The 25,890-nt window shown below is 39.6% G+C and overlaps 1 protein-coding gene across 10 annotated transcripts in view; it reads right to left on the reverse strand.

Annotated features, from left to right (window-relative positions):
• The window catches only part of LOC120479474 (uncharacterized), a 372,503-nt gene that overhangs the window by 91,791 nt on the left and 254,822 nt on the right, over positions 1-25,890 (reverse strand). For 7 of the 10 annotated variants that reach the window (XR_016145524.1, XR_016145526.1, XR_005622926.2 and 4 more), the window contains 2 exons: positions 17,178-17,331; positions 7,049-7,184 (listed from right to left, as the gene is read on the reverse strand). The exons of 1 other annotated variant lie outside the window; for it this stretch is intronic. The gene's annotated coding sequence lies outside the window, so the exon portion shown is untranslated. The remainder of the gene's footprint in view (positions 1-7,048; positions 7,185-17,177; positions 17,332-25,890) is intronic. 2 more of the 10 variants (XR_016145525.1, XR_016145523.1) reach the window with 1 other exon arrangement.

Here is a 25,890-nt window from a genome sequence, read left to right on the forward strand (position 1 = left end):
AGAAGCTCAGGTCAGGGGAATGGATTTTGAACCGCCAGACGGTGGCCCTGATCTGGGAGGTGTTAGGAAAAGCGGAAGTGGACTTCTTTGCATCTCAGGAGTCATCACAATGCCCACTCTGGTTATCCCTGAGTCCCCCAGCTCCATTGGGGATAGACACATTCGCCCACCAGTGGCCGATGTGGAAACTCTATGCCTTCCCACCCATCAAGTTGATCCAGGGGGTTTTGTCTAGAGTGAGGGAGAGCGGACTCCACCTCCTTCTTATAGCCCCATTCTGGCCGTCTCAGTCGTGGTTTTCGGAGCTCATTCCTCTGCTGGAATACTCCCCCTGGGAGATCCCAGTCACGGAGGATCGACTTTCCCAAATTCAGGGCAGGATATGGCATTCTCGCCTCTGCATTTGGAAGTTGTACGTTTGTCCCATCAGAGGCCAGGGTATGTACCAAAGGTTCTGTCCACAGCGTTCCGCTCTAAGGTTATCACCTTAACTCTGCCTGGTTAGAACTTTGAAGTTCTATATGGACCGCTCGGGCGGTTGGAGGAAATCGAATCAGCTCTTAGTATGTTTTGGTACTGGCCGCTGCAGGTTTTCCACATAAAAGCAGATGATTTCCCACTGGGTTACGGAAGCTATTTTACTGGCTTATGAGGTGTGTGGCCTGCCTTCACATCTTGGCATCAGGGCATATTCCACTAAAAGTGGCTTCTTCTCAAGCTCTTTTTACAGGGGCCCTCTTGGAAGATATTTGTGTGGTTGCAGGCTGGTCCTCTCTACACACTTTTGTCAGATTCTATAGTTTGGATCTTGACATGACCCCAGGTTCCCAAGTTTTATCTGCTTGAACCGGTAGTGTAAAAATGTCTGGTCTTGTACTAGCTAGGGAAGCACTTTAGCGTGGCGAGTTTGGTATTTTGTTCCAACAGCATCTTAAAGTTAAGCAGCGTTGAGTGAACCTATGAAAGAGAACGTCTCTAAGAGAATGTTCTCTGAATAGGGAATGAGATGCTGTGTTTGTTACTCCTTGCGCTGCCGACAAGTTTTCTTTTTCGGTAGAGAAATCTGAGGAGCAGATGGTGCGCGTGTGTATATAATGTTAAGACATAAGAGCGTCGGGGCAGTGCTCGCTCCATCAGCCAATGAATTGGCGTGATTCTATAAGGGCTTCAGACAATCGGCACACCAGTGGCCGCCGAGTTCCCACTGCGCCTTAAAGCTACGCAGCATTGAGTGAACCTATTCAGAGAACATAAGTTGCGCAAGTAAGCCACGTTTTCAGTCACTGCATTCTTTTCCGCTGTTTTTTTTTCTTTTTCTTTTCTTTTCTATTTTTTGTTTTACTTTGTATTCCACTGTAACAGCATGAAACAAAGCTACATACAACAACAACATGGTCTGTTCTCCTGATTAATTTTATGATATAACTCATGAGTTATTCAAAGAAATGGACTAAGAATGTCTAAAATTTCTCACCCCTCCCCCTCACACAGACACCACACAGATGCTTTGAAATGTAATTGTCTCCCCCTTTCACGTCTAATCCCCATTAGCAGTGTTTACTATAATATTTCTAAAGCAGTTAATAATTATTGTCTATCAAAATTACAGAAATCCCTTTCAAACATTATCACTCAATGTTTCAGTTAATGAAAAATTTTGATTAAGGCAACATACCGTATGTTACATGATACATACTGTATGTTACGATACATGATACATTATTACTACAGTGAAATTTCACACGTCTGTAATATTGCTGCGGAAATAATTTATCTTTTGGTGTTATTCATAGTCCGTTATAATACTTTTCCACATTTAAATTTCCTTTTAATGTTCATCTCAAATTTATGTCGAGATTTCAAATTACAATCTTCTACCTAGTCAACCAACTGCCAGTGAGATGAATGGTAATAACATACTGTAGCTTTCTCCAGGTAAACCTCCTTGGTGTGAACACACAAAACATCTGGTGGAAGAAAAAGGCAAACAACTTACACATTAATTAGATAAATGACAACCAAAAAAGGAACTGCTGGTTAAAAGTACAGTGAACTTTGGTGAATAAGAGTAGGACAGAGAAGAAGCAATGAGAGGGGCAGTTAGTTGAGATAATACAGTCTCTGGTCAGTCACGTGTTGGTGTGGGAGAGGAAGAGTGAGTCACAGTGTGATGTGGCACCTGGGTGCACTAATTAATGCACAGTTCCAGTGGCTGAACATTTAACCTCCTCTTGCATGCATCACCCAGTGGCTCCTCTCACTTCCACAACAATAAACACAAACAAACCATTAGAGACGGTCAGTGGCTCAGGCATTCACCATACGCAGTTTCTTTACAACAAGGGACCTCAGCATGAAATGATCACAACACACATACCATACAACTCCAGCAGGATTTTTTTCACGGGTGGATTGCAGATGCTTAAAAAATCCACATAATATAGCAGGGTGATCTTATTCAGAGCTGGCTTTAAATATACAATCGGGGAACAGCAATATACGGGAATATTATGATGTTTGAAGGCCGGTTACACAAGTGCTTCTCCTGTCACCCTAAAGCGCTCTATCAAGTAGGTCAAAGGTCAACTGAAAGGCATGACAGGAAAAGAGAAAATAGCACTGAGATGTTCTCATTTTGAAAAGAGGCTCAGAGATGCAGAGGTCGCCCCGGGGCAAGGCTGTGGCTTTCTGATCTGCCTTGTGACTGGTGCTGAGGCCTTTCACATGATTCAACCCCAGCCTAACCTTGTCATCATTAAGGTCAGGGTTATTTATCTGTTCATTTCTCCAATACAGAAACAGCCGGGCATCACAGAGAGGTCATGTGTAGTAATAGACCCTGTGAGGAAATTATGAAACATGGAGAGAATGCGAATCATTCTTCTTGAATGGCTACACAGAGTTAATGGACATCTAAATTTGCCTAGTGTTTAAACTGATTTTTTTTTCATTATTATTATTTGAACATATCGTAAACATCAAATGGCTTGAAATCAAATTCATAAACAAATGATGCCATACCATGAATATACTTTATTCCTGAGTCCTGGTACAAATCAGGCTACAGAACAGAAAAAGTTGTATATGAAGGAATTGTCTTGGGTTAATCTGTTCAGCATGTTTAAATCTACTGTATGTTTGGATGCAATCTGCCACCTTCCTTTTCTTAATTGTCTTGCCTAATGTTGTTCAACACCTTCAGATGCAAAAACGATGTGCCTTAAAGGGATACTCCATTTTTTTTTTTTTTTGGAAATAGGCTCATTTTACAACTCCTCCAGAGTTAAACAGTTGAGTTTTACCGTTTTTGATGCATTCAGCTGATTTTCTGATATTTAGAAAAATATCAATAACCAGATGGTTTCTAGTCTCATAGAACTGTTATCCCTGATAATGATCTATTCTAATGAGAAGACACTCTTACTAATGTCATTGCTCTGAGTTCAGCTCCATTGCTTTACATTAAGCCTGATCCTCAAGCATAATAATCCTGTCTTGCTCTTAAAATATAAAACACACAAACTGCCAAAGTCATTTGAAAAAAAAAAAAAGAAAAAAAAACTTAATTAAGTTCATCTGTGCAAACATTAGCCTTGTAAGAGGCTAAAGAGAAGGAAGGAATGAAAGAAAGTGTATGTATGAGAGAGAGAAATTCTATGGATGGAGAGAGATCGGAGGAAGGTTAATGAAGGAGGGCGAAGTTGTGTTTGCTTAGACCTTTGCGACAAAGACGGAGGAGGGGGGCAAAGGATATCTTTCACGGAGAACCGCACACACGTCCCTCGGTTTTACCCGAAGTACTGCACAAACAGGATCCAAATGACAAGGTGACACTGGGAATACACTACTACGTGACCGCCGCTGGAATTGCCTTCATCCGTTTAAGATGACTGCAGCCACTGTGGACACTGTCGCACCATTAGAGAGATCTGGAGAATAAGCCACGGAGATAGCAGAGATTATCACGGCCTGTGTGTTCAAAGCCCTCCCAAGGGCACAATGACAAGCCACACCGCTGAGACTACAACAGGAAGAAATCTGATGATGCATTATTAAACTGCTCATCGTTATGTTACTGCTGTTCCTAAATTGTGCAACATTTAAAGGAGTAGTTCACACAAAAATGAAAACCTTGTCATCATTTACTCAGCCTGATGTTAGTGAAATGTTCCTGCTTCTTTTACTTGCCAAAAAAAGAAAGAAGATGAGGATCAAGACCTGTCAAATAAAAAAAAATAAATAAAAAAAAAAAAAAATAATAAAAATACCTCTACACTCTATGATTTGTGATGGAAATGGTATTTTTATTTTTTTTTAAATATTTTTTATTTATTTTAAAAAATTAAAAAATAAAATAATTTTTTAATAAATATTTAAAAAAAAAAAATATTTTTTTATTTTATTTTTATTGGGGAACTGTCCATACTGCGGATTTAATATTTAAATTTTGATGAGTTCAACATCATTCTCATTCTGCTCATCCCTCTCTCTCCTTGTTAAGGTAACATAAATTAATGAACGGATGAATGTTATATTTATGTAAGAAAAGTTTTATGCGGGCAGTTTAACACTTTAATTAGTCTCAACCATAAAATAAGGAGCAAAAGACTTTTCAGTGTGTGATGTGCCAGGAAAAACCTTTTCAGTTTTTCTTCAAATTCCATTAAATAACGTTCAATGTGAGTGTCAAAAAGGTCAACAGCCACTAGGCATTGTACATGTGTTCAAATGTGTTCTTAAAGGTTTTTGCTGTGGACCCAGTTCGGTTCATTTGGGTCAGCACCAGCAAACTGCACCCGGGTCCACATGAAAAGGTATTCTGTGGTATGGTTCTCGTTTAATACAGCTCACAATTGAAAAAAAAAAAAAAAAAAAAAAGCATTGCAGTGCATTTAAGGCATGTGTTTTATCATTTCATGTGCTTCCAAGGAATCAAAACAATGACCTTTGCGTTGCCAGTTGAGCTACACTGTAGCAGCACATAACATATGTTGTAATATGCTAACAGGAAGAAAGCTTTGACTGGATGTTTTGAGGGCCCAGCAGAGCATGTGATGTACCCTGTTTGACAGCCCAAAGCTCCTTTTATGGGTTTTGGCCATTTTGGCTGTTGTGAGACAGTTAAGATGATATGTTATGTCTCCCGGCAGATCCACCTTTGGCTGAGTGAGATCTGAGCTAGCCAGGACCACACGGGAGATGACATTTCCATGTCTGTTTAGATAGAGGTGTGGTAGACACATGTCTCTCTACCTGATCGAACTGATAGACAGAAATATATTCATGACTCTCTGCCCTGCTGTTTTCTCTAACAGAATTTGATTTCTACAGCCCTCCAATTAAGAAATGATTACATATTTATTTGGAACCCCCCCTGACAAATATGATTATTTAATTTCGCTGATGAATATATTAACTGTGCATTGATCAACTCTGCTCTCTAGTGCACCGTGGAGATACATTACCGTTCTTGGCGAGCTTTTCAACTACTATGGCCTTCATACCAACACACACAGACCGTCACTATAAGGCCAGCGGTGCAGGGGTTAACGCTGCTGAGAGCTTTTGCCCAGTGGATTGTTTATCGACTGAAAGAGAAGGTCTTCTTTCTCTGGGCCAGTTAAGTCAGCCTCCCTTTTGTTTGACGCTGCCCATTTGAGGAAAGCTTATCCCTGACCTTCTGCCGCCGAGACTGATGACAAGGACAACGCGCACTAACCTTGACATTCAGTGGGCTAAATGGCTTTTTCCACTAGCAGTCAGCAAACCAGAAGACAGCAGCAAGAGGCCAAAAACTAATGAATCTATACCAGAAAAAAAAGTAGTATAGCCACATTCTTTAAAGGAGTAGTTTTTTTACAAAAGAAGTGACATGTATACGGTACGTGCATACGTCTCTGCGCAGTTAAGTAAGTCAGTACACGCCACTGGGGGAAAAAGTCTGTGGAAAAGTTAACAACGCCAGTGACTGTATTAGAGACAATGGGACATTTTCATAGAAATGTGACTGTATGGTACTTTTATACATTCAAAATGTGTGCTCCAATGCATTTAAATAAATTGGGCATTGCAGCATATGGAAACACATAACAGTTGTTAGTTCATGATTACAAAAAAGAAGCATCAAAACGGTAAATATAAAATATAGTATAATGACAAAGCGAATGAGAGATTGATAAAGCAATGACTAACAATGGTAAAACAATGGTTAACAACAAAACATATGGTAAAAAGTCCCTTATGCTCACTCAGGCTGCATTTATTTGATCATGAATACTGTAAAAGTAGTAATATTGTGAAATATTATTACAAATTAAAATTTGCTGTTTTAATATATTTACAATGTGTATATTTTGTAATTATTTTTGTTGATTTTTGATGAATGCTTTGCTGAATAAAAAGTTCAAAAGACCAGCATTTATATGAAATATAATACTTTTGTAACGCCACTTTTGGCCAATTTAAACTGTTTGCTATTTTAATATTTTTACAAAGTGTATATTTTGTAATTATTTTTGTTGATTTTTTGATGAATCCTGCTGAATAAAAAGTTCAAAAGAACAGCATTTATATGAAATATAATACTTTTGTAACGCCACTTTTGGCCAATTTAAATGCATCCTTTTAATGCATACTTGCTAAAAAAAAACAACTTTTGAACAATAGTGTAAATCAGTGAAACGAGCTTTTATGCTACTGTAAATGTAAGCAGGGATGATGTCAGTCAAAATAATGCATTATGGAACTGTATTATATAAGGTAGTTAGCTAAACAAACTGTAACCAAACCACTGCCCATGTACACACAAACATGAGTCCATACACACACACACACACACAAACAAACAAACAAACAAAGCAACAATTTCAGTATACACCCCGAACCCAAAGTCACAGGGAAATGCTGTCTCGGGGGGAGTTGGGGAAATGCTGTCTCGGGGGGAGTTTCCAGGAGAGCTCTGCTTTATGACTGCTGTTGTCAGAGCACTTAGCGCCATGTCCTTTGTTTCTAATGAGATAAGACAGTGTCAGAAGAATACAGTACTAACCTTTCTGCTTGTTTACAGTGCAGAAGAACAGGATGGGGGGGTGACCTCTCTAAAGTTTATGGTCCAGCTTGCCAGACAGCTCTGTTTCTAATGAGAGGCCTTGTGGGAGCGTGTCACAGCGCCTCTGCTTGGCACACTGAGAGTGTTCACAAACAGGAGAGAGAGAGAGAGAGAGAGAGAGAGAGAGAGAGTTGGCTGTTTTGCTCTATAGGCAAACACAAACATTTATGATTTAAATCTTTAATTTGGGGGTGGTGTGTCAAATGAATGCAGTATTTTAGTCAAATTAATAATAAAAAAAAAATGGCAAAAAATTGGCAAAAAAAAAAAAAAATCTTAATTTCATTCTTAATTATTTTTACCAGCATGGAAGTAGTTTATCCAACTACTTTTTAAGTTTGACACAACATCTATAAACAAGCCACTTATGGTGCAAGAAGCTTAAAAGTGAGACACATGTTTTATTCTTAATAAATTCATCTGAGAATTCTGAGAATAAAAAAAAAAATGTTTCTTGAGGAAATCATCACATTAATTTCTGGTGACACTGAAGACTGGTGTATCAAATGTGTGTGTGTGTGTGTTTGTGTTTGTGTGTGTGTGTGTGTGTGTGTGTGTGTGTTTTATTTGTATTCATATTTGTTATTAAATTTTCTCTATCCAAGGATTCTGCCAAAAAAACAAAAAAAAAAACAAAAAAAAAAACATAAATAAAACAAATAATCAATTTCCTGACCAAGGTCGCTCTACAGAGAAAATGTAACGTAATGAAAATAATCTAACGTGTTTAAATCAATATTTGTGAGTATTTGTTATTAATTTGATTAATGAATCATCATAACATTTGATTAATTAATCTTAGTATTTCAAGTAGATTTACAACCCTAAATGTGAAAAAATAAACTTTTTTATTTTTATTTTTTTACCTTTACCCGTGAATAAAGATGTCAATAACTTCCAGATTAAAAAAAAAAAAAAAAAACATTTTTTTTTAAGAAATTTGGAAATAACAACAAGACAACATAATCTGGTTTTGATACAGTGAGGTTTACTGTCACTACCACCCATGAAGGTGTCTGACCTTTGACCTTTGTGTATGTAGAAGGCTGATAGATAGAACAGCGATGAGCTTGTGGCGAGGCAAAAGAAGACAAGACTCTGGCAAGAGCAGAAGCAAACTGAAGCAAAATAAACACTCTCATATCCCTCTTCTCCTCTACTGTAACTTAATCAAGTTGCAGACAGTATGTGTATCTCTTTTTGGCAGTGTGTCTCTGTTCTATATCCGAGAGAGGCTGGGATGTCAGGGGCCAGTCTCCTCTCTTTATGAGGCCACGCTGCTACAGCCCTTCTGCACTCCAGCCCAACAGGACAGCTGCAGCACTCTCCCAAATACATCATCCTGTCCGCCAGCCGCTCCCAGGACACCCCCCCCTCCAGTCCCGCTCGCCTCGCTCTCTTTCTCCTAGCACAAGGTGGGGGAAAGAGGGGGGCCAGATGTGTAGACAGAGAGTCCTTGTCCAGCAGAGGTCAATGGATCTAACAGAGCTACTTTCTGTAAGGAGCTGAAAGCCTTCTACTGCAGCTCTCCATCTCGCCACTGTCATGGGACGCCCGTGCGGAACGCTGAGTCAACCTTTCTACAGGCTGCGAAACAGTTTAGAGCGGTGGATGAAATTAAGATCACAACCTGCATCCTCCCTCGCTTGTCTCAAGGTTTTAAGGGTGGTTAACGCCAGACCCCAAGTCCACCTCCCCTGCCAAGGAGTTCTCACACTCCCCGATTCTGGATGGGAATGACACATGTACGCCATTGCGGGAGAATCTGGAGTGCTTTATGCTTTCAAACACATTCTATCTGGCTGTTTCAAAGCTGCCGCTTTCAGTAATTTGTGGACGTGTGACAAGTGAAAGGGTTAAACAATCACCTTAATGTAATCTTGTTTACTGCTCTGCCGCATGAGTAAATTATTTAACACGGGCTCCGGCCCACTCAACATATAAAAGCTGCCTTATCACTGACACGGCCATTTGCCGTGGCTTTACTGTGCAAAAATTATGAGTCATACTTTTACAGGGCTCTCCAGTTTTGACGGCCTTTTTAATCCCTGAACTTTGCTGAACTGTACATTTCCTTAATTGCGACGCAGCTTGTAACCTCTGTAATTGGCCTCCTTCCTTTACCTCTTCTTTGAGATGTCTAGACAGAGAGGATATAAAAAAAAGTTGAGGTGAAATGCAAGAATAGAGATGGACGGAGCCAGGGAGGAAAAACAGAGAAGGATGGATTAAATTTAGAGAACACTTCACTCGCCCAAATATAATGAGCTCCTCGTAAGGTAGAGGTATAATTTTAAGGGAAGAATAAAGAGAAAGGCTTAGTGCGATTAGGCTCCTCCTACTTTAATGTGATTTGGTTGTTGACACCTGGATTACTCCTTGATTGATTTATCGACCTGGATAGTAAGATCCACTCATTGAAATCAAAAATGGCTGTTCAGTTTGTAGCCCTAAAATTGGGAAAAGAATTATGTTTATATGTTCTAATGCATGTGTAGAGTATCAATTTATGAGTAAAAAAAAAAAATGTGGTTAATAAATTATTAACAGTAATTTCTCAAATGTGAACAGGCTGATAAGGGGATAACGTTTTGGAATGGTTACCGATTCCAAGGGCCATGATCACAGAGGGGACCCGATCTGTATTTATTTACGTATTATGTAACAACTTATGTTATCAGAGTACAAAACATTAACAAAACAATAAAATCTGTATTTTACCAAAGGCAAATTATTTTACTCACATACTGAAAATTTCTATTCTAAAATCCCATTACAAAATCCAGAGGGAACCAGTGGTGGATTAGCCCTCCAAGTTGGCCTACAAATTGACGTCATGACTGAACACCTTTAAAAGCTTAAATATTCATATACAATGCTTTTGGAATGGAAAATGTTACTTTTAACAGCTAAGTCAGCCTTAATGTAAGGCCCGATCAGGCTGTACTATATATATATATATATATATATACAAAAAATAAAGAAAAAAAGACTAAAAATGCCAAATCATATGCTCTCAATCAAATCCATTAGGTAAGTAGGGACATTCAAAATCAAATATCCTCAGTTTCTTTAAATGAAATAAAGCTCCACGTAGTCTCCTGATGTTTTTCTTTCTCTCTGGCAATGGCGTTTCTGCTAAGGGTTAGATGTGTAAATGATATAAACCAGTGGCTGGGCCTGTTCTCTGACAAGGCCAGCAGTGTGTTTACCTAGTCATATTGAATCCACACACTGGCCAGAGGAGGGTCAGCAGGAGGCCAGCACATCCCACCCCACAGTCCTGCTATTCATCCCTGTCACTTACGGATAGGCCACACCCCTCACTCTGTCCTTCCTCTCTCTCTCCCAACTCTTTTATATGGAGATGGTAAGTAGAGGTCTTTTTAAACTGAACACAACACTCCCAAGTTTAGACCACAAATAATACCAGTGATGAATTCAAATTTCGTGGGAAGAGCTTCATTAGTGTGTAATGAGTGAACAACCTAAACTTTCAAAATGTTTGTTCATATCACCAGACAGTGTGTGGACGATCTATCTATCTATCTATCTATCTATCTATCTATCTATCTGTCTGTCTGTCTGTCTGTCTGTCTGTCTGTCTGTCTGTCTGTCTGTCTGTCTGTCTGTCCGTCCGTCCGTCCGTCCGTCCGTCCGTCCGTCCGTCCGTCCGTCCGTCCGTCCGTCCGTCCGTCCGTCCGTCCGTCCGTCCGTCCGTCCGTCCGTCCGCCCGTCCGCCCGTCCGTCCAACCGTCGACCTTTTCTGTCTGTCTGTCTGTCTGTCGATCTATCTGTCTGTCTGTCGATCTATCTGTCTGTCTGTCGATCTATCTGTCTGTCTAATCTCTAGTCTTAACATGTTGAGTGTATAGAGGCAGAACTAGTCTCTTGAGACTAATGTACTGGAGATCATTCTTAAGTTCTTAATGAAGACATACTTCTGACATGAAATTCATTAAAGTGTTAATGTTTAAACTACAGATCAATTTGACTGTCACTCAGTGTAACACATTACTTCACACTACTATATACTACTATATACTACCATACTACTATATATATATATATATATATATATATATATATATGTTTATGCATGTACTTCAATTACAGCAACAATAATAATACTAACAATGACAATTTTTTATATATATATATATATATATATATATATATATATATATACACACACACACACACAAACAAAAATAACAACATCGATTTTAATAATGGATATAATAATTATTATAAATTATTTATATCTGGTATTTTTTGATTTAGTTTAAAATTGTCTCCATAAATCAGTATTCGCTCACAGTTTAGTGTAGTTTCATACTGACCGTTACTCTTATGACTACCTAAACAGTAAATAACCCTCTCTCTGCATGTTTAAATCAGAAGCCTGAACCTGGCAGCCCCCGGTGCACATAAATGGCCTTTCTTCAAGTCCTGTCTCTTTGACAATAGAGCATCACTGAAACGCCTGTCGTCCAAACAAAGAGCCTTCTCTCCTAGACACCGGGGTCATGCTCTGTAGTGATGAACCTCGCTGTCACGTGAATACAATGTGATTCCCCCATGTGAATAACAGAATACCAGAGAAAGACAAAGGGAAAGAGAGAGCTGGATGTGTGATGCTATTTTGTGTCGCTGTCATGACTATGGATCAAAAGAGCATATCTGCGGAATTATAACACTGCATTGTACTAGAATGCTGTCATTATAATCAGCAAAGTTGTCTACACTGAAAGCAAGTGAACAGCCAGCATTGTTTATTATAATGGGGGCACTCTAGTTTGTCTCGCTTGCAGTGTAGCTGGGGTGTACGCGGTGAGAACTCTGCATGTCCTTGGTCCTGTGCTGTCTCTGGCGGAGATTTATGATCGTCTGGTCTGCTGCTGCATGCACTTGGTTCTGATAATTAAAGGGGTCGTTATTAGTTAGCCGCGTATGCAGAGCAGGGCAGCGTGAAAGGTCAGGAGGAGGCACCGAGAACCACAGCCATTCCTCACCTCTCCCAGTAGAAACACGGTCACCTCACCCATAAAATATGTAACAATTTAACTCTCTCTTCTGCCAGTTGAAACTGCACAAGTGTTTAAGGAAATCATTGTTTCAGTACAGTAAACATGATTAAATAAATGAAAAAATAAGCAAACAAACAAAAACATAAATGCAAAATTGGTCAAATTTGAAGTAATGTTATGATGCCTGGTTGGTGTGATGTTACAGGAAAAAAAAAATATATATAAAAACAAATTAATAGACTTAATTAACAATTTTAATTTATATTTTAGCAAGTACATGCATAAAATTGTATGACCAAACAATTATCACAGAAAGCTCTCTCTATTAAATTATTTGAATACTCTATACTATATATTTATATTCTTTTTTTTCATGGGAAATTGTTGTCCTGCTCCGTTCTGCTCAACCTAACACAAGAATGTGGGCCTTTTAATCTCCGTTAAACTTTCTCACAGACAAAATCAAAATCACAATGACACAATTTTCCCATTGTCATTTGTTTTGCCAGTTGTCACTGGCAAGAAAAAAACAAAAGCATGTAATATTGGAAAAATCCATCAAGCCATGAATATAGCATGAAGAGCCAGCATATTTTCTATATGCATTATCTATGACACAAAGGCTGCAAGGAGATGCAACCCCAGGGCTCTGAGATTCCTCTCTCTCCATCCAGCCGGCAGCAGAACCCAACCCTCTGCCCGCCAGCCCGCACACAATCATAATCACCATAATAACAATAATAATAAAGTAAAGGCATACCGGGCTGGCAGCAGTCTTAGCACACCTCAATCAAATTACACGGATGCACGAGGAACATGTCACCCTTGGATTTTTCATTTGCATAAAACAATTACCCCACGGACAGTGGGTTCAATGTCGTCTAGACTACATGCTTCAGATGGTGTCATCAGCCCCAGACACAGTAGACTGCCTATAAATTAGCAATGAGCTGAGCATAGCCAAGATGCATTATAGCGCTTATAAACCCTGAGAATTTATTTAAATAGATAACACATATGCAAATCTCCCTGGCTGGCATGGCAACGATCTTGATAGTGGGGCTCCATATGTGCGAAGAGGGCAGCTGGGAGCGGTAGGCTAAAATGAACCCTGACACCTTATTAGTGTATACACTGGACACTCATTAACTTCCACTGACCTGACCCGGCAAAGCTCTGCCTTCTTTAAAACCATAACATGCTGGTATGAAAGCAATACCAGCGTTTTCTTGAAAACGCTTCCCTTACAACCGCTTTCACCGCTGAGTGATCGAGGCCTTGAAGCTGCGTTCTCACTGGAACAGCATTTAGTACTGACAGCGAAAAGTGATAAAACATGGAAACAATTGATTTAGCAGAACAGACATGCTGCTGCTGTACAATAAAGCGTATATGAATTAGCCTACAGGTTAAGCAGCAAGATCACTGGCTAATGATAAAGCAGGAACCAATCAGCTGTGCCCTAAAGAGAATTACATGATAGCAAGCATTTGAGTTAAGGACCTATGCGCCATCTAGAGTTTCATTTACAGAACAATGACTACGTTTACATGCAGCCAATAACCCGTTCAAAACCGGCAATGTAAACACCGGCAAAAACCCGAATATGCTCATGTTCCGGATTTTAAAAACCGGTATATTATACCTGGGCGCTATCTGCCCCGAACTATTCATTATCCGCGTGCTGCTGTTGTTGTTGTCTTTGGATACAGGAAGAATAATCGGAAATGACGCATATTGCTTCTTAAGGTTGTCCGTACGTCTAGACAATCGCGCGTCACCGTTTACATCGGGATATTGCAATTCCATGTATACAGGAGAAACTCTCTCTGCTCACGCAAAACGGGTTATTAATGTTTCAGAAACCCGAATAGTGACCTTAACCCGACCATAACCCGAAAATTGGCTGCATGTAAACGTAGTCAATTACTATGTCTTTGAAATTGCATTTCACATTATATTTAGCTAATAAATAAATAATATATATATATTCCTTGTGATTTCGTCTTTGCTAACAGCTCAAGCTCCTGCTAGCTTAGCATAACGTTAACTGGATAAAGAAAGCTAAAACAAAATACCATGATAACATGTGACATTTTTAATTAAGGAATTGAGGCTCTTGTTTTACACAGACAACTGTTAATGACTCTGGTCCTGTAGGTATATGAATTATGGTGTCAAGATTAAGCTGAAATGTACATTACTAAATACCACTATTTAGTTATTTTATATATAACTACTACCACTGAAGAACTTCTCAACTGTTATAGATCTTCTCATTTCTTTCTCTCTTTCTCTCAGTGGAGTAGGAAGGGACATCTTCATGTACTGCAGGGCATTTTCTGCACCTCCCCGAACAAACACTCACCACTATCACGATTCCCTTAATCAATACACAGTATGTAGAGGTTGAAAAAGAGAGATTGGAGAAATCATATGGGAGAAAAAGCTAGTATAACAGAATTTTCCTTTCATTATTTATATAATCAGTTGTTTATATTTATTTCTTTATATATGTGTAATGGAATGAGCCGTAGTTTTCTAAACAGTGCATTTGGTGTAATTGTTTATTAAGATCTGCAGGTCATTTCTAGAGCTCTGTGTCAGGATGTGTGTTTGTTTATTTGACCTTTTGGCCTCTTTATGTTATTGCAGGGAAAAACGACATAGACATATTTGTCTTGGGGTCCACACAAAAGAGAATAGGCCCACTTACCCTTCCATTACTCCACTAAAAAGTGATGTACCAGTCCATTAAAACAACTCTGCGTCTTTGTTTTTCATTCTCTCTCGTCCCTTTTTAGCAAAGTGCACGTGAAGCATCTGTGAACAATGCTTTCTTGAGCTTGTAAATGTCATTAGCAACGATTTGTGGATTTTTTTTTTTTTTTTTTTTTTTAGCATTTCTCAGAGCACCTCATAAACCACCCTCCACCTCTCCTCCCAAACTCCTCCGGCCCCCATCCCTGCCGGTTGTCCTCAAAGAAGTTGAGCGTTACATCCGCCATCCAGAGATTTTACAGTGGATTCTTTATCAGTATAAACATAGCAGGTAATGGTGGCTGTTTATTGTATGACATGCCCCCATGCTAACGTTTATGTCTTTATTGCTCACATACCAGTTGCCTTGTTTATGTGTCTGTGTTCCCAGCCATTGCCCTTGAACTTAACTCGCTGTCACCCTTGCCAGTTCCCCCACCCCCCTCTATGGGCTCCATCCGTAAGCCTTCCTTCCCCAAACCTCTCAACCCCCTATCTTTTAGGGAGAGAGAGATAAGTGGTGCAGTGCAAATTTTGGGAGCTCCCGTGATCTATAAGAGGAAGTCCAACTTATGTTGTGATGTAATGCATAGGCATTTGTATCAGGGTGAAATAGTATCACAGATGCAGACAGAGAGTGAAATTATTTGTGATATTCTACAGTCATAATAAAAAAAATAGTTATTATAGTTATATTATAGACATACAAGGTATAGGGAAGCAATTCTATGATTGTATAATAAAAATCATCTTAAAAGTTTCCTCTGCATCACCAGAATACAGCCAATTGATTGTTCTTAAATGACTGATTTGTCTTTGCCTTTCTCTCATACAGATTGTTGAAAAATCTTTTAGAAATTTAGACTGTTTTAAAATTTATTTAATATATATATATATATATATATATATATATATATATATATATATATATGGACAGATTCGCAAAATTAACTTATTTTAGAATCTGCTAAGGAGTTTTTGTAATATTTATTACATTTAAATATCCAGTAAAAATATGACTCTGATTAAATCATAAATTACGTTATAGCTTGACAATATAGTTTAACTACTTCCAATCATGGTTAACTTGAATCTTAGAAAGCCACAGTTTCAAATTACTTTCTTCAACACTGAACCTTTCATATAGCTTTCATGCCAAGTAAAATCTCTCTTGATAGGCAAATTTAACCATGACACAATGGGCTCAGAATACTGTGAAGAGGCCTCCACATAGGGTTTGGGGACCGTGGGGCTGTCCCGTACAACAGAGAGACAGGAGCATCTAATGTCTAGGTGGTAGGAGGGTAATTAATACAAAGATGGGGAGTTATGCCCTGAATATTCCAGTAGAGTGACAAGAAGCTCACACGAATAGAAAGAAACAAGCAGGAAAAGGGGGCAGTAAGAAAGAGAGAGAGAAACAGAATAACGTGACATCCCCTGGCCAGAGCTTGAGGATTAACGATGAAAAGAAACAAAAGGACAACAGTAAACAAAAGAGTAGAGGCTAAAGAGGGCTTCCCTGATTTCTCTTCCCTCTCAAGGAGTGAGAGAGGAAGACAGACGGAGGGAATGAGCAAGAGTGGAGCTCCTCTTTTGGGACGGACACGTATGGATCTATATGCATGCATACAGTGGCCTGGTATTGTGAATCAAGCAGAGCTAAATCAATGTCAGAGCTCAATCAATATTTAGTCCCATGTGTTCCTCATTGCTCTCCTGCACTTGGCCTCACCTTCCCCATGCTAACATCACCAGGACTTTCTCATGTGGGTCAATACACACCAACGAGCCAAGGCCGAGCAGTAAATCCATTAACCTGCTGTGTTTTAGTTAGAAAGGGGAGAAACAAACTTCAGAGAGGTATAAACAAGGACAAGAAGAATGAATCAAGTCCAAACAGACTGTGCAGGTGTTGAATTTCAGTAAACACTGCAGATAGAGGGGAGACTTTCTGTTAGGGAGTCATATGTTGGCACCTACTGTAGAGCAGGAACTCTGGACACTGTCTGCTGGTTTGGTCTGGGGGTTGTGCGAATTTAGATGTGTGGTATTAGGGAGTTGTTACCGCTACCCTTTAAAGTTATCTATGTTTATCAGCAGCATATGGGTTGGCCTGTCTCTCTTGCCTTGGGCTGTAGACACAACAACACTGCTTGTTAGTGACATCTGCTGGGAAGAGCTGGCTCTCTTGTCTTTCAACCCTTACTGAAGTGAGTCCAGCCCCTGTCAACGTACCCTCAACTCCCCCCAACTTCCCACCCCCATGTGTCCCTTACCTGGCGATGTGTAGACGCTCAGTCCTGCATGCATGCACACAATGTCCTCTTTGCCTTGTTCTGTAACCTGCCCCCCTGTCCTGTCTCCAAATCTCGTACTGGGGTAAGGTGTCTGCATTCCTGGGACTTTCCCTTCTGTCCAGTCCAGACCTGTCTGATTCAGAAACAGTGTTAATACACACGACTATGCAAGAAGCCTAATCTTGCACCTCATCTTGATTAATCGTGATCTTAAGAAGCACCAAAATATTGTGTCATGTTTGAAGAACTCTATTTGTCTATGAAACAAACCCATTCTCAAACCAATTTTTCACTTCCTATTTCCTAAACCTGGTTGTTGACAATATGTTAGCTTCTTCGCTACACCTCCCACTGGATGCTAAATAAATTGTCATTATTTGATAGCAGCCTGTCCTCTGCAGTCATCTGAAAGGCAGCAGTCATGTCACTCGAACTGTCACTGCCATTGTTTCAGGTCATAAAAAAACATGAATCAAACTCATCATTCACCAGGACAGTCAAACCTCAGCTCTAACAGTCACACAAGTGTAGTCATTATAGAGTAAAGACTCTATAGAAGAGTAAAAAATCTTTTGTAATTGTTGTCTATAAGTAGTCTCCCATGTAAGGTCTTGCTCATTGTAGCTTATTCTGTCCTACGTAGACAGATAGAATGACATGAACGATAGCCAACCACGGTTTTGTTTTTATATGCCGTTTTGGATAAATCTGAAACAGATGGAAGCACGGTAACAAAGGTATTGTACAAAAGGTTCTTGCACAGAAGAAATGTATGAAAACTGTGATCAGATTCCCTCCATCCAGAAGTATTAAGTACTGATTATTTCACAGATGTAATACAAAAGACCATACAGATTTTTGCTGGATTTCTAGCTTGCTAGCAATCAAACATCCTGACTCCCAGAATTGCTGTCTATATATACTATGTCCAGTGAATGGGTTATGAATCGTTTTAGGGCAGGGGTGTCAAAAATGCTCGATTGCAAGAGGGTTTAATTGGGGTTGGAGCTAAACTCTGCAGGACAGTGGCCGATTGGAAATCCCTGTTTTAGGCTTTGCTTGATATTTTATTGAATTCCACATCACATTTTCTCAGAAAAAATCATTACATTTTACAATTCCACTTGATCACCAAATGGCTGCAAATGTTAATCTGTCTTAATTAACCATTTTATCTTTAGGGACAATCAATAATTGTTTAGTTATTTTATCCCCAAAAACATGGTGGGCGACCTCAATTGACTCTTCTGTTTTTATTTTTGTATTTATCTGATCTAATCATGATTTCTCTCCCTTAACATGAACACAAAGGAATTGCATTTTTAGATTTTCATTAAGACATTATTTAGTATGTGTTGAATACTTGGTCCACTCAATGTCTGCAAAACGCATACACATTCGCAGATGAGGATGTTGATGCCGACTGAGCTGAAGGCCAGTGGCCCGAAGGAGACGTGGTCATCATTGGACTTCTCTCTGACCCATCTGAGTCATTAAAGCTCGAATGAGATACATGACAAAGACCTGCCATTTTATAAACACTCATGCTAGCCTTCAGCTAACTGCACCAAGACAGATACCTGCCTAATGTCTGCAACACGAGACAAGGGTAAACAGGGACACACACACATTCACTGACTTAAATGCATACAACATATCACAGAGCTATGAGCTGGGATATAAGAAGAGGTCAGTGGATGGAACAGTGTAATAAAGGCCATTAAGTCAATGTTGTTTCTTTCCTGAAGTTCAGCACAGCTTAGTTAGGCAGACTGTCCCCTTCAGCATCCATCTTGACAGTCCTGTCTCTATGCCATCCTGCCCTCATGTCACAACACATTTAGGAATCAGTTCTGTGTGAGGTGGGGGTGTGTGAGGGCAATCAAGACAGACGGATGCAGCGGCCGGGTGGCGATGGGCGTGTGTGTGTTGGTGCCACCGCTGTGGCCCTGCCTCTCTGTGGCTACCCTTCTCCACTGCGAGCAGCCCTCCAGCCATGGATTTGATCTTTGCAAAGGCTAACATCTGTCGGCTGTCATTTTAGAGAGATTGATGACAGGCCAGGGAATGGAATGGAGGGAGGGAGGGAAGGATGGATGGGGAAGGAGGAGGAGAGAGGGGTGAAGGGGGTGAAAGTGAAGGGCTAGAAGGAGAAATGGCGACTGTGCCAGTTTAGGGCTGATGTTGGGAGGATGTCTCATTTTCAAAAGATAGATAGAACGTGAGTGCAACAGTCTTAAAGGACTGCTTAGGAGTCTGCTTATCAAGAACGGAAAATCATATACATTCCTGTAACTATGTCTACCAACTACAGTTGGCTTAAATGGGTTATGCTTTACAGTGTGATATTGACTGATTGACATAGTGTACTGTCACAAGTGTTTCAAAGCAGCGAGATGGTATTGACAATCTCAGCATTTGCTAAAATTACATTTTACATATCGTATTCTGTCAGCTGTTCAGAGTAACTACGATAAGACTAGTGATGATTCATGAATGAATCTTTTTTTGTTTAGCATTAACCGTTCACAATTCTGAAAACGGTTCACAATTTAGTCATCATCTGGGCAGCTCACTCACACACTGAATTTGTCGTCATTTTTTTCTCACTTTGTAAACAGTAACGGAATAATTTACAACAAGCTCATTCGAGTCAGACTCTGGAGCATGTCTCGACTCAAACTCGACTCTCTTCTGCTCTCTGGTCTCGAATACTACACTATTTCATAACAAGCGGATGTGGATGTGGAATCCAATGTGGATTTTTATAAAAAAAAGTACCATTTCTTGCAGAGGTACTTTCGTAGCACCATGATATTACTTGAAGTACTTTGGTTAAATACAAATATTGTAAATGTCGAAAGCTACTTTTGACATACAGCATAGCTATTTTCTCTTTAGGGTAACTTTCAGCTTAGCAAGCTACATTAGTTCTACATTAATGCTAATACCACACTAGGACACATAATTCAAGTAGTATTAGGCAACTCCAAGTCTTCCCAAGACAAATGGAATATATGTATGTCTGTAAATGAATTTTCATAAATAATCCACCATAGTGTGTGTGTGTGTGTGCGCGCACACCTGCACAGAAATATGAAGTGGACTCTAACCCTTTGCACATGTTAATTCACCATCAGGCAGATCCCTCACTACTTTCTGTCTTCTGTTTACGAGTTAATGGAATTGGGGTCAAGAGGATATGTGTAAAATTCAGTATATCTTTGCTCTTCACATTTATAAAGCAGGTAATTGTTTAAAACACCCTGGCTTTCTGTCTACAGATCACTAATGGAAAGCTGATATGTTTTTATGTATGATATAATGAAAGCATTTTAATCATGTTTGTTAGAAATAGGAACACAAAAACAGTTCAGACATTTCCAGATAAGCAGTGGAGAAATATTTGAATATTTTACTTTACTTCATTTACTTAGCTCCTCCTTAGTACTATTTATTTATTCATTAAGTTAAACTCTACACTCACCCCCGTAATGGTCAAACGCTTCAATGCATTGGATTATTGTTGTTGCATTCAATTATTATTATCCTGTATGTGAAGTTTTCCGTTTTGTGGTTGAATGGGGGTGAATGGGGAGCGGAATGTCTTCATGGCAAACAGAAAAGATCAAGTCATTTCAATAGCTCCAAACATAAGGCTTCTATCACATACGTTCCTCTTGACGTGTTGCTACACAATGCAAAGTGCTGCACAACCATGGAAGCTCATTAAACATACAATTGAAGCCCCCTATACTCCTCTAAAAAGGGGGTTAAATAATACTTAAAAAACAATAAATAAATAATACAAATCTGTTTTTTACAATTACCCAGGCTTTACCAAAGACCCAACATTTCATTAGGACAGGAGCATGGATGTCTTTATAATTAAAGGGATACTCCACTTTTTTGGAAAATGGGCTCATTTTACCACTCCCCCAGAGTTAAACAGTTGAGTTTTACCGTTTTCAAATCCATTCAGTCGATTTTCTGATATTTAGACGAATATATATATATATATATATATATATATATATATATATATATATAATCGGCTGAATATGTTCAAAAACGGTAAAACCCAACTGTTTGACTCTAGGGGAGTGGTAAAAGGCATATTTACAAAAAAGTGGAGTATCCCTTTAAAAGCTACACTGTAAGCTTTGCAACCTGTAAAGTAGTTTGGATTAGATAAGTGCATTTATCAAAAAAAAAAAAAAAAAAAAAGTCTACAGACTGAATGCCATAAAAAAAAGATCCTCCTTCTAATAAATCAATCAATAATGTATGTATTTGTCAGAGCACACACCACAATTTAATGTCTAACATTTGCACCATTCATTGTCCTGCATCTCACTCTTGACATCAATATTAAAGGTGCTCTTTTCTTTCATCATGGGAATAATGGAGTAGAAGAGAATGCATCTTTCTCCAGATAGTCAGAAAAAAAATGCAAAAGGATGTTATGCAAATGTGCTTTTGAAGTCGAGCGTAGCATCTTGTCATGACACTGTCTATATTTAAAGCAGGTCACCTTAAACCCACCCCTGCTGCCTCATGACAGTGACATCTGGATGCAGTGCTCGCACACACACACACAAAGCCACCTCTGCTGTCACCGACTGAATCTGAGAGAGAATGTTTATGCAGATGATAATGCACACCGCAGTTAATACGCCATCATTCCAAAGCAGAAAACAGAGATTCAGTCACCCAACAGGCCACTGCAGAGGCTCTCCATCCCGCAGAACACACACCCTACTAGATTTCAGCATGTCTAACATTTTACATGGTAAAGATTCTGATTATGCATGCATATCAGTATCTGCTAGGGAGTGCGTGTGCATGAGAGCAGGAGCGGTAGAGAGAAAGAGAGGGTAGGAAAATAAAGAAGGACAGGTTGTGTGTGAGGGATAAGACGACTGACCACAGCTTGCTCCCTCCCCCATCCGCCAGCCAGCAAGGCCAAATTTCAATAATTTCATCAGTTCATTTGCCTCTTAGAAATGCCGGGAGCCTTTTTCCATCTCCTTCCTGCGTTCTCACTCTCGCCTTGACCTAGATTCGTGCGGGGAAAGTGACATGTCTGCCTGGCCAGAGAGCGGCCGGCCGCGCTCCGCAGCTCAAGTGCCTATAAAAAATGACTCCCTATCTCCAAATAAGAATAATGAAAAGCAGTGCCATGACAGATTGGACATAGATGAGATTGCTGCTGTGACTATGCATGCGTCGCTTGCCGGCTTTGCATCTGAAATGGAAAAAGGGTGGGTGGTGGGTGTCAGGCTGTCGCTTCTGACGTTAAAGGGACATGGTCCCTCAACCTTTCACTCAGAGCGCGCGCTAACACACACATACGGCACACAAGATTGCTTGGCCTCTGACCATATCTTCTTTTCACACATGGCAAGACCAAAGCCCTCCATGCAACCTACCTCTGTCAAATAAAACACATTCTCACACAACATCGCAGGAGCGGAGCGGACGTCAGAGTGATGCACATATAGGAAGCGTACTAAAATCAACCTTGTTCAATAAATCGGCAAAGCGGACGGAATTCTTGTCAGGGCACTCTGTAGAGATTAGTAAATCAATTAGGAAGCTGAGAGCCAGCCATTATAGACAGGAGGTTCAGCAGCGGCAGCAGCCAAGATGGCGGGTGGTGTGGCATGATGCCAATGGGCACATGCAGACACCTGTTACTGCCTGTGCGCGCGCAGACGAAAATATATTGCAACGCTTACAATGTGTTTCCTGTACAGTATGTCGCTACCCCTTGCTCCAATTATGGAAATCGATCCAATCAATATCAATTTATGGCCAAAAGTGACGTTCATTGCATGTGCAACTCCATATCTCACAATTGTAACTATTTATTATTGAAAAATGTATCTGCACAATTAGCAGAAAAATCTTCGGCAAAAGACACAGAAACATTCTAACTACTCATTTTTTTAAAATAATGTCTAAAGTGAAATAATACATATATATAAATATATATTTTTTAATTATCAGTCCCCACAAAATTATTAGTGTCTGCAACATTGATAATAAGAATTATTTCTTAAGCACTAAATCAGCATTAGATTTCTGAAGGATCATGTGTCCACCAAAGCGATTTTCCACGCTCCTGGCGTACATTTTTAATGGGAGCACCGCGTTTTTTTAAACAGCATGAGCGTAACGAGGCGCTGAGCGTTTTTTTCACGCTGAAGGGCCGGGCGTTTTTTTTACTGGTCACCGAGAGTTTAAAAATGTTCAACTTTGGATAAAACGCAGCGCTCATCACTGTAACTTCTTACCCAGCCGTCCAATCACAGTGGAGGAGGGGCGGGACTAATACCACACCGACCAACTGTCACAACATTCTTTCAGTACAACGACATCAACCAGCAGAGCTAACTGAACAAAATGGATGAAAAATAAATTTTTAGTATGAAACAAATGATCTGCGAAGTCAATTACAAGTAAACTGTGCTGCGGATATTCTGTATCATAGCAACGAAACGTCTCACCGAAAAAAAAAAAAAAAAAAAAAACGCTGTGCTGCCAAAACGCTTTCAAGCGCCCAAAGCACAGCGTGGCGTTTTCAGCTGGCTAAAAACACTTTGGTGGACACACGACCTTAGGACTGGAGTAATGACAGCTAAATTTCAGCTAAATTTACTCCTGCTGTCAATATATAGGCCTACTGTATATAAGCATAAATGAAATCACATGATTTACAACTACAGACCCAAAATGTCAACTAGTGGCAGAACTAATGAACTATAGTTGATGCAAACTTTGCACCATTCATGCAGTAAAAACATCTCAGGACAAATGTACACGGTGGCACAGCTTCCTGCCATCTTGAGGGTATCTAACTGCAGCCTTAACCAGTCTAATGATGAGATGATGCCATGTCAGATGCCATTGAATTTTTCACACCATAGGACTCTTGACTGATGGGAGCTGATGTTGTTATGTTGAGCCATGGGCATCAGAGTGGGAAGAAAGGTCACTTGTGATTGTCTGTGACCCAATAAGGAGGCTTTTCACCCTCCAAAGGCTTCACTGATGTGACATTTGGCAGATATGTCCAAACAGGCATATGCACAGACACAAACACTTTGACAGCATTCACAGTGACCCTTTAAGCTAGACTGGACATAATTAAGATCAGGCCTTGCCCACGTACATAAAAATAGCTTACGGGACACAGTTCAATACGGTCATACTGAAAGAACAGTTCACCAAAAAATGAAAACTCTTACTGACCTTCATGTCATCTGATTTTTTTTTTTTTTCTATGGAACTCAATATAAGATATTTTGGAAACAAAATCAGACCTTTCAGGCTTTTCAAACAAAACAAAACAAAACAAAACAAAACAAAACAAAACAAAACAAAACAAAACAAAACAAAACAAAACAAAACAAAACAAAACAAAACAAAACAAAACAAAACAAGCTTTCAAGAGAGTTGTTTTTCTTCGAAATTTCTTCTTTGATGTCCCATAGATGGAAGGAAATTATACAGGTTTTTCTCACCTTCATGTCATCGGATTTTTCTTCTTCTTTGGAACTCAATATAAGAGATTTTGAAAACAAAATCAGACCTTTCAGGCTTTTCAAAAAAATACAAAAATAAAATAAAATAAAATAAAACAAAACAAAACAAAAGCTTTCAAGAGAGGTGTTTTTCTTCAAAATTTCTTCTTTGATGTCCCATAGATAGAATGAATTAATACAGGTTTTGAACAATATGAAGGCAAATAAATGATGACAATTAATTCTTGAGCAAACTATCCCTGGGCAAAAGACTGTGAAAAAGAATGTGGATAGGTAAATCTCAACCACGTCCATTTCTGATTTTAACACACTCTAAAAATGGCATTTAACACTATAGTTACTTCTTATCAGCTAATAAAAAAAGGAAAAGGGAAAACATAGAAAATAGAAGAAAATATTCCATGCATATACCCTGATTCATCCACAATCCTTTCCTCGGGACGGGGTGAGACTGTTGCGGGGGGATGATGTGGACAGGTTGGCAGCAGAAGCATGTCGCGGTTAAGCAGAAATTAAGCTGACATGACCCTGCATAGAGCAGGTAAACAGAAAGCCTGCTTTGCCTGAGGTTACCATATGGCAGCAACACCAGCAAAGCGACCTGGTGGCTTTAGCTTTGCTTGCAGGGGATGTTTTGCTACCTGCTGTCCTTTTTGTTCGGTTTTGCTTTCGTTGCCGTCTCTCAAACTGTGACAGGCCCTGGCTGAGAGCAATGGGATGTCAGGTTTGGGAGAAGAAAAAAAAAAAAAAAAACGGAAAAAACAGCGACACACTTTACACACACATACTAGAGCAAGTGAATAGAAGAAAAGAGAAATAGAGGTGGGAAGAGAGTAAGAGAGAGAGGGAGCTTTCACTGTGGGTTGCCAGCCATATGGTGTTGGGTCTGAATGCAGGGCTCCTTAAGTGAAATTTCTGGAATGACCCGAGGCGATGAGCAGGGCAGTCTCCGCACGGGGAGACCGGCCTCACTCTAAAACCGTTTCTGCAAATTATTGATGAATTGATGCTTAAACACTATGGCAGTGATACCTGCACTCACTGCTGACAGTGACTCAGCCTGAAAAGCTCTTTAAAACAAATGCGTATATTTGCATGTGCTTCAATGTTACATTATTTTGTGACATGGCGATGTACAGTAC

The sequence above is a fragment of the Pimephales promelas genome, chromosome 11 (assembly GCF_988280905.1).
Source record: "Pimephales promelas chromosome 11, fPimPro1.hap1.1, whole genome shotgun sequence".
Taxonomy (NCBI): domain Eukaryota; kingdom Metazoa; phylum Chordata; class Actinopteri; order Cypriniformes; family Leuciscidae; genus Pimephales; species Pimephales promelas.